Raw genomic sequence first — 18,320 nt, forward strand, 5'->3', positions numbered from 1 at the left:
CCTCATTATGCTCAACTCGGTGTAATCATTTAAGGGGAGCTCCTGCCCCAGGCGCTTCACACTCTAAATATGCAAACGTATGGGGAAATGGGCACAAAGTGGAGGTGACTGGCCCAGGGTCACGCAGCAGGTCGGGGCAGAGGAATGAAACTGAAGTTTCCCCAGTGCCATGCCAATTCCCTAACCACTTGGCCAAGCTGCATGAGAGGTAGAGTTTAGCTAGGGTCTTATTGTGAAATGACAATGGATTATTAACGGTCCAGGAAACAGAGGTGGTGGATAGGGCTGCATTTTTAAACAGTAGGCTATCATCAACTGGTTTCCAGTCAGTCTCCTATACTGAAGAAGGGATGAAGTGATGACCCAGGAACAACCCTGTGAGATTTAAAACAAAAAAAAAATTATATAGGTCCTTTGTTTTAAAGCACGTTTGGGAGCTCTTGTACGCTGTAAATGGAATGGAAAAATGTAACCAAAGGTTCTTAAATCTAGGTTCTTTGCTTCCTGCTACCTGGCTGTTGTCTTTGCTTTCTGGTTTTTCTTAAGTGAGTATATGTGTTTTTTGTGGACCCTGTTAAACATTATGTTGACTCCCGCCCCCCCACCCCACTGAAATACTGCAAACAACTTCAGTTAGTTTAGCCTGAACCCTTAGGCAGATATGTGCACTAGATGGCATTTCTATCCCTTGACATTGCACACAGTTCTATAGCAAAGCTGGGTGTGTCGGATGGAGAATGGTTGCATCTTCATTAGTTGAGATTCTCTGGTCAGAAGAACTGGTCACTGGGAGTTGGCAGAGGATAATCAGATTTCATGACTTGCATCTCCTGGTGCAAGGTGTCTGAACAAACTGGGCGAGACATAAGCCTATATGCTGGACTTGCACAAGAGCTGCCTTAAAGCCAAAGAAGAGAGTACCTGAATTACCACGATCAACCTACTTTTCAGTGTGTCATCAAACTTCAGTCTTGCAAAATGCTTAATAGTAAAAATTCTGGGCTGCTGGGGTTTGTTAGTGTGTCTGCAGCAGGGAAACTGATACAGTATGATGTACAACGGCTTCAGAAAAATATTTATTTGGGAAAGGATTATCTTATTACTGCTCATTGAACTTCCTCCAGCTCTGACACCTGTTGAGCCCACTAGCCCTGAATCTTTGCCAACTGGTCTGATCTGCATTGGCAATTCATAGTTCAACTTGCACAGGTAGCAGACTGTTTGGGGGCGGGGGGAAGTAATACAGGTGGGGACAGTGCAGTCTTAGATCTTGTCATCTTTTAATATTCCTTTAACTTTCATCATCCAAGCTTTTCAGAAATACTGTGATGTATTCAATCAAGATTTCAATAAAGTAATACCTATAAGCATTTGTATGTTGGTAAAAGGGGCAGAAAAAGGGTCCGCTGCTCAGAAGTTGGAATATAGGAGAACTGGCATCTTAATTCCTGGGTGAAAACAGAATTGGTCTTGCAAGTGGGTGAGAAAAAATAATGGAGGACTGCAGGTGCTAGGGAAGACCCAGGCTAGTGTATGAGTAATTTGCTAGAAGCAGCATAGCAACTCCACCCCCAGAAGCTGTTTAGCAGCCAACTCTATTTTCTGTAACCTATTTCCAGAGCTGGCCTTGGGTGGGTGATGTGCCCAACTGCCTAGAGCACTGTGGTCAGGGTGGTGCTCCAGGCAGGAGGAGTGGTGCCCAGCCCAGCCTGCCCCCCCAGCTACAGCTGCTACTTAGGGGGAGCCTGGCTGGGCACGTGTGGGTATGGTGGTGCCTACTTCAGTCCACCTGCCTTGTTCCTCCACAGCAGCAGCAGTGCTTGACTGCCTAGCGCACCACCCCATGCCCCTGTCCACCTCTCTGCGTGCAGCAGCGCTGCTGACTTGGATGGGGTGCCAGAACACAAGTTCACCCAGGGCATCATTTTCCTCGAGGCTGGCGTTGCCTATTTCTTACCCATTTTCTTCACTGATTCCCTAGAGTTGATTCAAAGTGGGTCCTCCACGCTACTGTGAGACCCTTGCAGCTGGAAGGCCTCTCCGAGTAGCGTAACTGGTATTGAGTGCTGTAGCTCTTCATGGAGGAGTTTTTGGAAACCATCCCAGACTGCACATCTGCCCTGGTGTGATTTACACTCCAGAGGCTTAGCTTGTATTAGGAGGCAGCAGGCACATTTAAATCTGAACAATGGTGAGCTACTTCTGCTTTCTGAAAAGCAGCTGGGGTCAAACTGCACCCACTCCAGTAAGCCGGTTTCTGGCTGACCTACCTAGTAAACACAAGATGAAGCACCTGGGTTTTGGTAGGGAGCAGCTGCCTAGACTTTGGCTGCCCTTGTCAGCTGTTTGATTTTAGCAGGATCTGCAGTGAAAGGGAGTGAGTGTTTGCCTTCTCATTTCTTTATTTTTAACCGACTCTCTTTTAAGATTCCCCATCCCCTGCTTTATGGCAGCGGCCTCCATTGCCACAGAGACCTCATTCTCATTCCTCTGCATAGGTCTGGGTTTGAATGATGGTGCTTTGACACTGGAAAGGTTAAGAATAACTTCTGCTGCCAGTAGCCTGTTGCCTAAACATCGTATTATAATAGGTTATTAGGAACACAAATCATTTACAGATGCCAATAGAGTTCAGGACCTTATTGTAGTTGGTGCTGTGCATGCGTTATACCAAGGAGTCTACAAATGGGGAAATGAAGCGCAGAGAAACTTAAGTGCCTTGCCCAAGGTCCCATGGGAAAGCTCTGGCCAGAGCCTGAGTGCCTTTGAAACCTACAGTTGTCCTTTTCCTTTGTGACACACAGTCCCATGCGGGTTGCACGTTCTCCTTGAGTGGCCAGTCCATGAAGGATACAAATCAGTTGGCAGCTGTCAATTAATGGCTGTATCCTATCTTTCAGACTGGAAATGAATCTTGCTATAGTTCTGGAGATCCTGTATCCAGTCTCTGGTGATGACCAACATAGTAGACATTGTGCATCTGGGAAAGGAGTGAGGATACATCTAATGCACCTTTTCTGTTGGGCTGTATGATGATGGCAGGGTGGGCCTGGCCTAATGTCTGTCCTAAAATTGGAGCTGATTCTGAGCTCAAGCTAACAGCCACTGTTCTGGAGTTGGCTTTACTTCCTGGATGGGTACTTTCCCTCTTTATTTTTCCACTTAGGGCTTATGACTTGTTCCTCTTGATCACTTTTTGGGCTGCTATCCTCATAATTTGTTCTTCTGGCCTGTAGCCCAAATCAGTGGCTTCTCAACTGACCCAGAATGGTGGCAATAGAAAGATTCTCTGTTTGATTCTAAAAGCAGGCTAATGCACCATAGCAGGAATACACTATATCTTCATCTTCATCTTCTTTGATCCGCCCCAATAGATCATCAAAGCAAGGCATGTTTTATCCTGCATGGAGGATAATTAGACTCCAACAACTGAACAGAATCTGAAGTAGATTTCCATTATGGAGAACAGCAACTTGTTGGTAGTCAGGAGTGCATCAAGAGTGCTCCTGCCTCTCCCTCTCTAAAGCTCTTTGTGTCCCCCCCTGCAGTCATAATTCTTGTAATTACTTTGTGGTCCAATTTGCAAGCTAATATATTTTAATATTGATGTCAATTATTGATGTAGCTTATTGGTTTTTAAATCCAAACAGGTTTTTTTTTTAACCTTATTGTATAATTGTTTTCTTGTGGATGCAACTTTTAAATTATTTTTCTCTCATTGCTTTGGTAGGTGGCTTAAGATACCTGTATCCATTTTAATTAGTTAGCTGTGCTGAATGCTTAGTGAGGCTTGGGCTGATTTGAACTCAGTGAGTTGCCTGGGATTTTATCATTTCCTGAACCAAAAGCACCTTTACCAAGAATTTATTGCCATTAGGTAAACATTATAGGGATTGAAATATTTTAACTCTGATTTTGTGTTTGTGTGTGCAGAAATTAACATTATTTTTTTAATGCCCTAAGTTTCTAGTATATTGACTATACAGAAATGTTGCAATCTAAATGTTATGATAGTGTTTCCCAAAGGGTAGGAGGAAAACCTCAGTTTTGGGGGCCTGAAGTCAGAGCTGGAATGCTGATAGATGCATTAGCCATGTACAGGAAGACTTGGGTTTGTCTGTGTTAAGACATGAAGAGAAGAGTAAGCAATCATGAAAGAAGCCTTGCAAAAATGACAAGAATGTAACCCAGGCAGCTATGTATGCTTGAGTTTTTGTAAAGAATCATAAGCAGTCGTTATGGTAATGTACAACAGCCCTATTTATCTGAGAGAGTACAAACTCAGTTTAAAATAAATGGTTAACTTTCACTCATCAGAGGAAAAAATGTTTGAGAAAGCAGGTTCATGCCATGAAGGTCTGCACAGTCTACTTTGAATTGATGCTTGCTTTGGGTTGGCCTTTAGAGGGAAAGTTTAAAGGGAAATGTAACTGGTTTTGATTTCCTTCAAGGCAGCTAAACTTTCAAACTTTTTGGGAGAACTGCATGGTAGGACAGCCTTGTTTCATGCCTTGGAGCTGCAGTGATTTCTATGGGATTTTATTTGTTATATGTATATGTATTGCCATGGTTGAGTGGAATATTTTATGGTGATTTGCTGAACAGCCATAAGCTGCAGCTGAGAGTTTACATCATAATGTCAGTGGGAACTAGTTACTGCGAGGAAATACAATTTGGCCAAAATCTAGCTTCTTCCTTATGTGTTTACATGGAATTGACAAAAAAATGTGGTTTTGCCAAGATTGAAACCATTGAAAAAAAGAATGTTTTGTTCTGCCAGAAGTTCCTATGGGAACAAGAAAGCAAATTTTTTCAATGAAGGGTTTTCCATTCTGAAATGTTTTGAAAAGTTCTGGAAGTTTATTCCAGTATTTTTGTGGTTCTATATATTTTTTTGTTTTAATGTTGTTTTTGACATCTGAGTGGTGGTAATGTTTATGACAGCTATTTTCATGTTTTCAATATCAAAGTGTTTGTTGACATGAAGAACAGCTGATACTTTCTTTTCTCTAGAAAAGAAGAGATGGTGTTTCAATCGGCACTAAATAGCAGCTGTCCGTAGTTGTTTAAAAATGAAAAAACATTTAAATTCCCAGGTGTTTCTGTGTTGATTTGTGCAATAAATAAGAATGTATCATGCTGTCAAATATCAGGAGTTATTGGTATCATGAAGATGAAATGAAATGTTGTAATTTGTTTTTATAATAATGAAAACCCACCCACCAAAAATATATATTTTATTTTCCCTCCAGAACATTTATTTAATGGGAAATAATAATAAAAGTGGTTTTAAATATCAGATCAAATACTAAATATTAGTCCAAATACCTGCGAAGAAGGAATTCCGATGACACCCTTTTTTGGATGACAACAGTGCAGCTGAACACGGTAAAAACCGCCCTGTTTAAAAGATGAGACCACCTGTAATAGATCATGAATTTGCTGAATGGAAGAATATAGTTTAAAATGTGAGCAAATCATTGGCTTCTAGTATCCTTCAAAAATATTTGAATTAAGATGAAACAAAGCATACTTCACCATAGAGCTCTAGTATTTCACCACTGTGATCTCTGTCTGATGTGGTTCATGCTCTACAGCATATTATGTACTTGGAGTTTCTCTCCTCCCATGACATGATTTTTGTATTTATATAAGATCTGAGATTGAACCTGTGAACAAGTTTCGCCCTCAGTACGTGGCATGGCTGTATATGGTGTGTGGAGCATGTTTGCCTGGCACAGATGGCTTGATTCTGGCCTCTTACGGATGGAAGGCATCATAGTTCAGAACTAGACTGCATGTTGACAACTAGCATTTAATGGGAGCCAATTCATTGCTGTTATTGCTCTTGGAACAATAAAGGAATCAACGCTGTTAATTGGGTAACTTTATTTTTGGCAATTTGCTTGATAAAATGCCTGTTGAAGTTAGTGGGATTCCTTACGTTGACTTTGCATAGATTCCAGGTTTACATCCAATATCAGTGATGACCTGAGGAAGAGTCAAATCTTTGCTGCACTGAATAACTGTGTTGGATCTGGCACGAGCTACAACGAGGGAGGGAAATTAGAATTGTACAATAAGTCATAACAGCATCGGAGAAATTGATGCTTAAAGCCCCTGCAGTGAGTCATCATTTTATCTTAATTAGTTTTATGTTTAATCCGTTTCGCGCACAATATATAGCGGTGACCTTGGTCTTGATAAGAATTTCCTATTTAACAACCAAAAAGGCCTCTCTTAAAAGTTGAGCTGAATAGAAATCCTTTGTTTAATGCTCTTTTCATCCATTTGATCCTCAGTTGGAGACGTTGCCTGCAATTTCATGTGGTTTCAGTGGCTTCTTTTTGGTTTCCTCTTTGGCAACATACTCATTTGAGTCAAAGTCCAGTCTGAATTCAGAGTGACATAGAATCATAGAAGTCGGGTCGAAGGGACCTTGTAGATCTTCAAGTCCGACCCCCCCGCCTGGGTGGGAGAAAAGACTGGACTCGAATGAGTCCAGCCAGGTAGGCATCAAGCCTCTTCTTAAAGATCCCCAGGGTAGGAGCCAGCACCACTTCCCTAGGAAGTTGGTTCCAGATCCTAGCCGCCCTGACTGTGAAGTAGTTCTTGCGGATGTCTAATCTAAACCTACTCTCTAATAATTTGTGTCCGTTGTTCCTTGTCATGCCAGGGGGCGCTAGGGGAAACAGCGTCTCCCCCAAACCCTTCTGGTCTCCCCTAGTGAGTTTATAGACAGTCACCAGGTCCCCCCTCAGCCTTCCCTTGTGAAGGCTGAACAGGTTTAGGTCCCGCAGTCTCTCAATGTAGGGTCTGCCCTGTAGTCCCCAGATCATGTGTGGGGCCCTCCTCTGGACCCTCTCCATGTTGTCCACATCCCTCCTGAAGTGGGGTGCACAGAACTGCACGCAGTACTCCAGCTGTGGCCTGACCAGTGTCGCAGAGAGGTGGAGGATCACCTCCCTGGCTCTGCTTGAGATGCATCTGTGGATGCACTACAAGGTGCGGTTAGCCCTGCCAACCATGACCTCGCATTGCCGGCCCACGTTCATCTTGGAGTCAGTAACGACTCCATGATCCTTTTCTGCCTCCGTGCTCTCAAGAAGGGAGTTTCCCATCTTACAGGTGTGCTGCTGGTTACTACTGCCCAAGTGCAGCTCCCTACGCTTGTCAGTATTGAAACGCATCCTGTTTATGTTAGCCCACTCCTGTAACCTATCCAGATCTTGCTGCAATCTTTCCCTCCCTACTAGCGTGCTCACCTCACCCCACATTTTGGTATCATCAGCGAATTTAAACAGGTTGCATTTCACCCTGTCGTCCAAATCGCTGATGAAGAAATGGAACAGCGCAGGCCCAAGGGCTGAGCCCTGGGGGACTCCGCTGCCCACTTCCCCCCAGGTCAAATATGACCCCTCCACTACCACCCTCTGAGTACGACCCTTCAGCCAATCTGCAATCCAGCTGACTGTGTAGGCATCAGTGCCACAGTCGCCTTGTTTTTTAATGAGGATGGGGTGGGAGATGGTGTCAAGGGCCTTGCTGAAGTCAAGACTATCTCCACGGCAACACCTGCATCCATTGCCTTTGTGACCTGATCATAAAAGGCAATCAGGTTGGTCTGACAAGACCTGCCCCTAATGAAATTGTGCTGGTTGCCCTTGAGCATCATCCCTGAAGCTGGCCCATCATAGATGTGCTCCTTGAGGATCTTCTCAAAGAGTTTCCCTAGGATAGAGGTAAGACTGACGGGCCTATAGTTGCCCGGGTCCTCCCTCCTCCCTTTTTTAAAGATGGGGATCACGTTAGCTATCATCCAGTCATCTGGCACCTGGCCTGAGCACCACGAGCGCTCATAAAGCTGTGCCAAGGGCCCTGCAATAACCCCAGCTAGTTCCCTCAAGCCCCTGGGGTGGAGAGCATCTGGACCCGCTGACTTGAACACGTCCAGCACCTCCAGAAGCTCTCTAACCCGGTCCTCCCCAACCTGAGGTCTGGAGGCGTTCCCCTTGAGACCGTCTGGCATCACAGTGGGGGAAGTCCCGGTTCCTGCACAGAAATAGAGGCTTTATTAAAATCCATTCTGTTTCATTTTTCATTGTTCAAAAATAACTAACTAAAATTCAAGCTTTGAGGTAGAGGGGTAAGGAGGAGGAAAAAAAATCCCATCAGTTTTAGGTTTTCCTGGAAACTCAAATAACAGTTTTCTGTTTTAAATTGAAATGCTGACTTTTTAATTTCTTTATAAAACCTACTCATTTCAAACTTGATGAAGAAAAAATCCTATCAAAGTTTTCATATAATTCAAAGACTTTTTTTTTTTAAGAAGACCTGATAAACAATGTTTTACCATCTGCACATGGATTTATACACCATGAGTAATGCAGCAGGTGCTCATGTTCCATCCGTAAAGAAAAGACCACAAGGAAGTCACTGAAATCATATATATCTGACTTTACATATCCTGTTGAGGTTAAAATGGAAGAAATGGAAATAGATGGGAATTCTGGATCAAAATATTTCTACTCTGGTCAAACTGAGCTGAAATGAAATATTCTGCTTTGATTTTCCTGACAGAAAATGAACAAGTTATGTCAAAATTTGCCTACAGGAAACTTTCATTTTTTTTTCAGAAAAGTATAAATCTCAACCTTATGCTGCATTTTACCACAGGGAGATGTTATTTATGAACTGATACAAAACCTACTATTCCAAGTCAGTTCAATAAACTGAAATGCGATATGTAGAGGTTGTGGGTTTAATGCATTTTTTACCTTGCTGAAGAATGTTGCTGAATCAAAACTTTCTGGCACATGTAAAGCAACTCTTTTTCTGGGGGGAATTTTTAAGCCATGACAAATACTGGTATTTCACAGTGAGACTCTGGAGAACGTTAAGTATTTCCCATACCTTGTCAGCCTTCTGCAAGAGATGGCTTCCACTGACAAAAATCCAACATTGAAGAAATCCAGTGTCACCTCAAATGTGCAAATGTAGTCTTTGGATGCCTGAGGAAATGAGTGTTCAAAGATTGTGACATCAGATCTGAAACCAAGCTCATGGTTTATCAAGCAGTTGTGGTCTCCACCTTACTGTGTGGAGCTGAGATGTGGACAACATATGGGAGATATCTCCAGCTGTTGAAATACCATCAACACTGCCTGCAAAAGATCCTCCAAATCCAGTAGAAAGGTGGTAGATATGCCAACATTTAGCATCCTCTCACCAGCCAACACCACAAGCATTGGGGTGCTGATCATCTGACATCATTGCTGGGCTGGCCACATCATCTGGATGTCTGACTCACAGTTTCTGAAGTTTTATTCTCCCAGCTTAAACAAGGTGTATGCTGAAGAGGAGGACAGAGAAAGCATTTCAAGGGCATTCTCAAGACCAGCTTGAAAAAATCGCCATCAACTCGTGGAAGTTGATGGCAGGGGGTTGGACTTCATAGATTTCATAGACATTAGGGCTGGAAGAGACCTTGGAAGATCATTGAGTCCAGCCCCCCGCCCAAAGGGCAGGAAGTCAGCTAAGCATCCAATTTACTCTTGAAGGTGTTCAGTGTAGGTGCTTGAACCACCTCTGGCAGGCTGTTCCAGACCTTGGGGGCTCGGACAATAAAGAAATTCTTCCTTATGTCCAGCCTGAAACGGTCTTGCAGTAGTTTATGACCTTTCGACCTCGTCATCCCTTGGGGCGCTCTGGTGAAAAAATGTTCCCCCCAGATTCTGGTGGTCACCCCTGATAAACTTATGGGTGGCCATCAGATCACCCCTGAGCCTGCGCTTTTCCAAGCTAAAGAGCCCCATGGCTCTCAGCCTGTCATCGTAAGGTCTGTTTTCCTGATCTCTGATCATGTGTGTGGCTCTTCTCTGGACTCTCTCAAGCTTCTTCACATCCTTTTTGAACTGTGGACACAGTAGTCCAGCTGGGCCTCACCAAGGCCAAGTACAAGGGGAGAAGGATATCTCAGGATTTGCTTGAAAAGCATCTATGGATGCAAGCCAGCATTTTGGTCACTTCAGTAGCCGCAGCATCGCACTGCAGGCTCATGTTCATCTTGTGGTCAATGATGACCCCCAAGTCTCTTTTTTCCGTAGTACTAGCCAGCGTAGCACTACCGAGCCTATAAGGATGCTGCAGGTTTTCCTCCCAAGGTGGAGAACCTTGCATTTTTCGGTGTTAAACACCAGGTTCTTGTCTGCCCATTTGCTGAGCTTGTCCAGGTCAGCCTGGATCACCCGCCTACCTTCTGGTATGGATACTTTGCCCCAAAGTTTGGTGTCATCAATGAACTTGGCCAGTCCACTTATGACTCCAATGTCCACATCTTTAATGAAGATGTTGAACAATATGGGTCCAAGGACAGAGCCTTGGGGGACCCCACTGGTCACAAGACACCATGATGAGTGACTGCTATCAATTACTACCCTCTGGGTCTGACCACGGAGCCAATTTCCCAGCCAGCGGATCATGGTGGACCCAAGGCCACAGTTGTCTAGTTTCTCCAAGAGGTGATCACAGTATACCAGATCGAAGGCTTTTTTGAAGTCAAGATACGGGACATCAATCTCTTCTCCCTTGTCCAGGTGATAGGTCGCCTGGTCATAAAAGGAAATGAGATTGGTCAAGCAAGACCTACCCACAAGAAACCTGTGCTGACTTGATGATCTGGTCGGGTCCCTTCTGACCCTACCAACTATGAAACAACTATGAAACTATGAGACTATCACTCAGGACCACCCCAAATGGAGGAAGATGCTGCTGCAAGGATCTTAGTACTTTGAATCCTTACAATGATAACAGGAGACATAAAAGCAGGAGCAGCAGAAACAGCTTGTCACAAACCGAATCAAGAATCTGGAGCCACCCACCCTGCATGGAAACATGTGCCTGAGTTACATTAGAGTCTATGAATCCTGGATCGACCTCATCACGCATCTTCAGACACACAGATAAGACCATCATGGAAGACCATCTGTGAAGGATTGCTGAGGAAGAACATTAAAATGTTAGAATTTGGAAATTCCAAATTTCACTTAGCCATACTCTGAATCAAATACAAAGCAGTGTGTGTGTAATATTTCCCTTTTCCCTTTTCTCTACTTTTCATCAAATATGAGTTATTGGCAGATTCTTTTCAGTCTGTTTCAGGAACAGAGTACACAGCTGCATAAATCTGGCTTTTTTCTTTCTCCCAAATGAACTTATAGCTGTAATCCTCAAAGGGAGAAGCAGAAAACAATAATCACCTTTATTTTACCTTTCTATCTGAAAGCGCTAGCATTTCTTTGTAGATATTAAATTTCTTCTTAAATACTTTATGAAATGTTGTTAAGTATAGGTGGAAGGAGTGTGTGATGAATTGCTGGGGAGAACTGGAGCAATTTACAGTGGGGGATAGGCTACATCCAGGCAAAAATAGACACCTTGTTAAGTATCTGTCAGTTTGTATTGTCTTCTCTTGGCTCACTGAGAAGGCCAGTAGTTTGTTGTTAATTCACCAAATTCTTAAAACCCTCATGGGATCTACCAGTCTTTGGTGCAGTCAAACAGTAAAGCTGCCGTGTATCCAGTATTTCCAACTCGCGTTTGATTTTAAGTTGTGTCCTATTTTTGACACTTTTTTCTTTAAAGCCAACCTCCTGGACAGCTTTGGAGGACAATCTCAACTTCTGGTCTTGTTCTTCATCCCTGGGTTTATAGAGGAGCTTCCCTGAGATCACTTGATTTGGCATTGCACAGGGGTGGGCAATTATTTTGGGCCAAGGGCCACTTACTGAGTTTTGGCAAGCCATTGAGGGCCACATGACAGGCAGCCCAGGGTAGATAAATATTAATTTTCTAAATTTTTTAGGGGCCCTGTGGGCTGGATAGAATGGCCTGATGGGCTGCATCTGGTCCCTGGGCCGCTTTTTGCCCACCCCTGGCATAGCAGCATTTGACAGCTCCTCTTGCAATACCCGTACCATTCAGTGTCCCTGATGGCAACACTTCGATTAATTTAAACGGGTTAGGTTTTCATCAAAAGATGAGCAGTGTGATCCCATTGTACACATAGCGAGCTCAGTTAAAGAAACTGGGACTTTTCCCAGCAGATATTGATAATGTTTAAGGGTATCTGTCAGACCTTTTTAAATTTGGATTTTGAGCCTTACGTCATTAGCAAGTACAGTGATGCCCTTTGGAGGGTGTGAAACTTTTATAACCTGGTAATGGAAAATAAACTTTCAGAAACTAAACTTCTACATCTGCCCATTAAAGTGCACTTACTGGAGCTCCGGTCTCTGGTTGAGCATCCTGCTGCATTGTTCGGATCTGTGAGCAGAACTTGAATGTTTTTTGTGGTGTAAGATGATAATACAAAAGCACTTTTTCAGGCTTGTTCTCAGCACTTATAAATATTAGAATGGTACTTTTTTGAAATGTTAGCTTCCTATACATACAGTTCTTAGAAAACTCTTTAGGAACACTGGCTGTATAATAGGTATTTCATTTGAAGCTTTCAGGAACACATCTAAGTGCTCTCTGTGATGCTTCTTGTTCCAATTCTGGGAACAGAAGTCCTTTTAACTGGGTAATGAAATGAGTCACAATGGTGAAACGTCACTGGATGATTGATCACAATGTATTTCGGCCTTTTTCAACCAGCAGCTTTAAAAAATGTTGCGAAGCACCCGACTCAAATCTCGCTGAAGTCCTTGGGAGTCTTTTCATCATCTCCAAAGGGCTTTGGATCAGGCCTTGAGTTGCTGAACTCCTATGACTCCTTGAGGAAAAAAATGTTGGCGCGGGGAAGCAAGAGTGGTGAAAATGTCTAAGGCTCCAGTTTGGCACGGGATTTAAATGTGCGCTTACGTTCATCTCCTCTCAGCAAAGCAGCGTGTGCTTAATTTTTTAGCACGTGATAGTGCTTCATTGAAGAGGGGTTCTGAGCAGAGCTCAGTTTGGTCTGCAAATCTGGCATGTAGCAGGTACCCTACTCCTCTCTCCGATGTTGTATTCTGTTGGGTTGTTGGGGCCCTTTCTTTTAAAACTGCTGTGAATAACACTGCTCTCATTATTACATTCTGATTCCTTATCTCCTTTTGAAGTGGCTCAGAAGACCCTGTCGGAGGACTTGCTTTGTGCACATACCTTTTTCTCCCACATGTGGGAGATCATTTCCATTTGTTTTGTACAAATCTTTTCATTCTGCACACTTTTTTTGCATGTATTTTTTAAAGTCCTAAGAGCTCCTCATGGGTATATGAATGCATTCAGCTGAATACATTGCTCACTCCAGGATTGGCTTCTCAGGCAGAGATAACATCGGTGCAGTGTGCGTAGCCATCTGCTGCTGCAGCCCTACTATAGATCATGAAGAAAGTTTGGCACAATGAGAATGAATGTTCAAGGAAAGTACAAACCTGTGGGGAGGAATACTAAAAGCACAGGAATGAATTGAATCCTTTTGAGGATTTTTTGAGGGAGGTTTTGGGTTTTTTTTATTTTTATTTTTATTTTTTTAATTACTTGTCCTGTAATAAAAGGTTTTTCTAACCTCTGCCCTCTTCAAAGGAAATATTGTAGCTTTCTTGCCCATGGAAGAGGTTATAAATAGCAAGAAATTGCTTCATTGTGATTGAAATTTAGATTGGAGCTTATACAGGTCAAGATTTCGTTTGGAATAGTAAAGGAAAAGAGCATATCTTTGTGTTTCGGAAGCAGGCACTCCTCTGGTATTGCATCAGCTACAATTGTGACGAGTTGCCCTAAATCCAGAATTCCAGCTACTCATTGCACTGATTTGCAGCATCGATGTTTGCAGGCGGTGTGTATCACTAAGGATTTATATATCAGAGTTACTGTTTTCGACACTGAACAGATAGCATTTCTTTCTTAAGGAGATAAGCGTGGAGATCTTGCCTAATCTATAATGTACTCTTTTAGTGGGGGGGAAAAAAAGGGGAAGAGACTTAGCGCTTTTATATGTAAAAGCACGTTTCCTTTTCCCCAAATACAACTGAAGTCTGGTGAAGAGAGAGAACATCTATTTTTATCTGTGCTCTCTTCTCCTTTCAGAAAGATGCATAAGCTTGAAAGCTATAATAAAATCCTAAATGAATAATTTTTCCTCTCCATCTCATAGATTTCATAGATTTCATAGACATTAGGGCTGGAAGGGACCTCGGGAGATCATCGAGTCCAGCCCCCTGCCCAAAGGGCAGGAAGTCAGCTGGGGTCATAGGATCCCAGCAAGATAAGCATCCAATTTACTCTCCATGTGTTTTAAATGAGTTCGCTTTGAAATGCCTTCTGAAATGCTACTGTTGTAGTAAAGCAAAATGGTAGTAGGCACGTGTGTGCACGTTTCTTCTCTCTCAGTAAGCTGAGACATTTGGGCACCCTCTCTCCTCTTCCCTCCCCCACCCATCTTTTGTATCCAGTTCAGTGATTCCACTTTACATAATGTCCTTTCACAGCACCTAATGAAGTGAACTCGAGTGAATGTTTGTGCTACATATATATTATTTAGTTTGTCTGTAAGGTGCAGATCTACTCTGCCTTTCACCTTTGAAAAATCTTGGAGCCAGGTACTTGGCTAATGCAAATCAACCTAGCTCTGTAAACCTCAATGGGTGGGCATCAGTTTACACCATGTGAAGATTTGATCTTGAATATCTGATCCTTAGTCACTTGTGTACAGCATTGGTTTTTTTTTTTGGCTTGACCCATCTTTATCTGCCTTCCAACAGTTTGGGCATGGGTTGCTGGTATCCAGTATGTTTGGGCTAAGAGGTTAGGCAGGTAAGTCTCTCTTTAAAATAATAGGAAAGGACATTGAAAATCTCCTTCTTAAACCTGCTGGTTTAGTTTTTAGTGGTGCTAAGGACCTGCACCAGCTACTCAGCAACATTTTGATAAAATCAAGCCAGAGTTTCTTTGACATTCACATGTCTATGGTCTCCTTCCCGTTTTTATTCCCTGTGGATAATTTGAACCCTCTTGAGATGGACTTCCATGTTTGTAATTATAGTTTTGAACAGGGCTCTTTGTTACAGTCCAGTCCACAACAAGGAGTGGAGTCCCCCTGCCATGGGCAGATCTAGGAATGCAAAGAGTGGGGTGCTAGAGATGCAGCCAGCACTGCAGAAATGGCTGCAGCTGCTGCTGTGTGGGTAGTTGACAGTGTCACGGTAGCAGACGCCAGGGACTTTGAGTCCACAAAGCAGGGAAAACTCCCTCCTTCCCCTCTACCCTCACCCCTGTCTCCTACTTGCTGTTGCCACTGTTTTTAGGTGACTCTGGGGTGGAGGAAGTTATGGCATTGCTGTTGTGCTCAAGCCAGGGTCTTCAGTGAGGGTGCTGGGCTTAGTCAGGGACAGTGGCAGCAGCTGGTGTGCATCCCCTTCCACCTTTGTAGGCTTTTCTGTTCTCTGCCCAGTCCGCCTGTGTGTCCCTTGTTGAGTGGGAGCCGGTGCTGGAAGGCGAGACTGCAGTCACTGCCATCACCTGGTGGAGCCTGTCACCCTGCATAGCCTCTCCTTGCACTGGAAGCCCTGGGCTGTTAGGTGGGGGGAGGGAAAAGGGACCTACCCATTGCTGTTGCCACCGAACATGGCACCCTGCAGAGCTGCTCCTCACAGCCCCTTGGCTGGATTGTGGCAGGAGTGGTCCTGGAGCTCCTCCTGCCCCCAGGTCAGCCAGGGACAGTGCTTGTTTCTGCAGGTGTCCCACACCAGCCTGGGACTCCAGCTGTGCCTTGCAATCCTCACAGGACTTAGACAGAGAATTGGAGCCACCGGCATCTGAGTTACACCGTGGAAGGGGTAGGGGATAAGACTGCATCCCTCTGGATCCACCCCAGCTCTCTCTCTTTCACCATGTGGGTCAGAGATGAATAACTCCATTGGAGTAGGTGTAATTACACTTGTGTGTTTATGCTGAGCTACATGGAGAATAAGGTCCATAGTCTCCCGGCCATGCTGGCTACACAACTTTTGCTGTCTTTCCCACTATATTTTCATATCTTGAATCTTGAGGGAATAGACTGAAAAGAACTGGGGTTAAAAGATTGGTTCATGATGCATCTAATCTGAGACCTAGGCATTTTTTTCTTGAAGTAGTGGGACTGTGGCTTGGCAAGTACATTTTTATGTCTTGATATTGGGGTTTTGTGTATTGCCAGTTAATGCAATCTGAATCTGGGCTGTAAACAGGGGTTCATAACCCTCCTTCTTTTATTTATAGCTAGACAGGCAGTGGAGTCCTCGGCGATGGGAAAGCAGTGGTCCGAGCACCGTTTCCTGCTGTGATATGGTTTGCAGCGTGGGCCGTGATGACTACCAGAGTGCTATGCTAAATTCCATTGTGCTTTGGACCATATTAAATGCTTTCTGTCCAGTGCATGAACCAATAAAAATAAGTACTTGAGTCTGCAACCTCTAAATCTTATTTCCTCTCTCTGTTAAACATGAGGGCCATCTGGAAGGCCTGTCTTAGTGGATTACAGAACAGGGACGAATGAAGAGAAAATATTAGATTGAATGCTCCAGCAATTTTACAGACCTGTTGAACATCATCCTGACACATTTTTGAAGAACTAAGGCTAATTTTGTGTCCAGGTCCTCCATTCCACCACAGCACTAGCAATGATAAACTTTTAAAACTTGCTTACAGAGCCGATTTAAGGATCCTGCCTTTGGAAGGAATTTGAGGGCTTAAGTGGTAATGCTGGTTAGCATGCACCCTCTTTGCTTTGGCTCCCAGCAGAGAGCAGGGGTTGTAATTGTACCATTCTTTGCCCGTGGGGCGCTGCGTGCTGCTGGCATTTCAGTGGCCTGACCTGAGGGTCAGGTATCTTGCATCAGAGGACTGTTGCAGCCCAGTTGCTGAGAGCTTCATTGTTTAAGTGAGAGAGGATGCTGCTGGTGCTAATGCCTTGGGCTAGAAGTCCAGGGCTGTGTCAGACTCCCTATGTATCCCTGAATGAAGTGCTTAATCCCTGTCTCAGCTCTCATGTTGGTAGCAAAGTTCATGGGGGGTGGGGAGGGTCATGAGGATGCCTTTGTGTTTAATGTCTGTGTGAGATACTCATCATGCACAATCCCTTGCAGGCAAGGATGACAACCACGGTGATCAGGTTTATATAACTCCTCAGTTTAAATTCTATTGAGCTTCCTTGAGAGATATTAACAGTAATAGCCTTATGCTCTCAAACGACATGGGAGAAGAGCCTTTCCACCGTACGAATGACTCTCTCAAGACAGGCGGACCCTTTTACCCACCACATCCCCTATCTTGTGTAGTGCCCGAAGACTTGCAATGAATCAACCCTTTAAACAAAGAAAATGAACAGAAGCACAAAAGCCCCCCAAAATCCCAAGTACATTTTGAGCCTAGAGAATTGCAGAGAAAGTCTCATAGGCACTTTGCTGTTGCTGTCTGCTCTGCTTATGGAGGTATTGATTGCGGTCTGTTCATCCCACTTCCACTTTCTGAGTGGCAGTGAGAAGAGGCAGGTCCTGACTGCTCCCTCATTGCAGATATGGTGGTCATAGGTAGCTGCATAAAGCCCAGGATTGATATCTGCTTTGATATTCCATGATGTGGCAGGGGAGCATTACTTCCCAAGAGACCTACTTCTCTCCTATAGGCCACAATGTGACATTATTGTTTTGATATGCATTTAGACGACCAAGAATCGAATTGCCCTTGAAACATTTTTGAAACTTGAAGTTGGTCTGAATTTGATTATTTCAGTCTGATGTGTTCTGCTGCAATTCAGCTGTTTACTCCCACTGAGCCTGTCTTTATACTGCATGAGGTTAGCGTGCAGGATTTGGCCCTTTATCTGAATTGCTGCCATAGCAAAGAATTCCAGTTGCCCATTTTGCATTTGCTTTCTTGTGTACTCACACTAAGCGCACAGCACACGTCAGGAACTTGTACATAGCCACGCTGAAATGCTTTTAATAAATTCATTCAAAAGGAACTAATACGCGCTGCTTCCTAAACAGCTGCTAAACTGAATGGAAATGTTTTCATACAGCGTTGAGAGCCTGTTAAAGGGGAACATCTGCAACGTGCTGGGTGTTTTTTGTTGGCACTTCCCAGCCCACTTCTCAATGAGTTCTTGATGAAAGTACAGACCTGTTAGCGGAACCCGTTTGCTGAGCAGTAGGCCCATGTAATCCTATAATCTCTGTATCCTGAGATTAAAATTGAAAGGCTCATGTGGCTTTTGATGAAAGGGTTTTACAGACATGAAATGTCTGTGATTGCACTCCCCTGCCCTTCACAATTTTGAGTTCTGAGTTCAGGATTCCTGG

At 43.8% G+C, this 18,320-nt stretch overlaps 1 protein-coding gene across 6 annotated transcripts in view; it reads left to right on the forward strand.

The window, feature by feature from the left end:
• Positions 1–18,320, forward strand: part of PITPNM3 (PITPNM family member 3) — a 334,273-nt gene that overhangs the window by 126,653 nt on the left and 189,300 nt on the right. The gene's annotated exons all lie outside the window — the stretch shown is intronic.

The sequence above is a fragment of the Crocodylus siamensis genome, chromosome 13 (genome assembly GCF_052110815.1).
Source record: "Crocodylus siamensis isolate JL-2025a chromosome 13, ASM5211081v1, whole genome shotgun sequence".
Classification (NCBI taxonomy): Eukaryota; Metazoa; Chordata; order Crocodylia; family Crocodylidae; genus Crocodylus; species Crocodylus siamensis.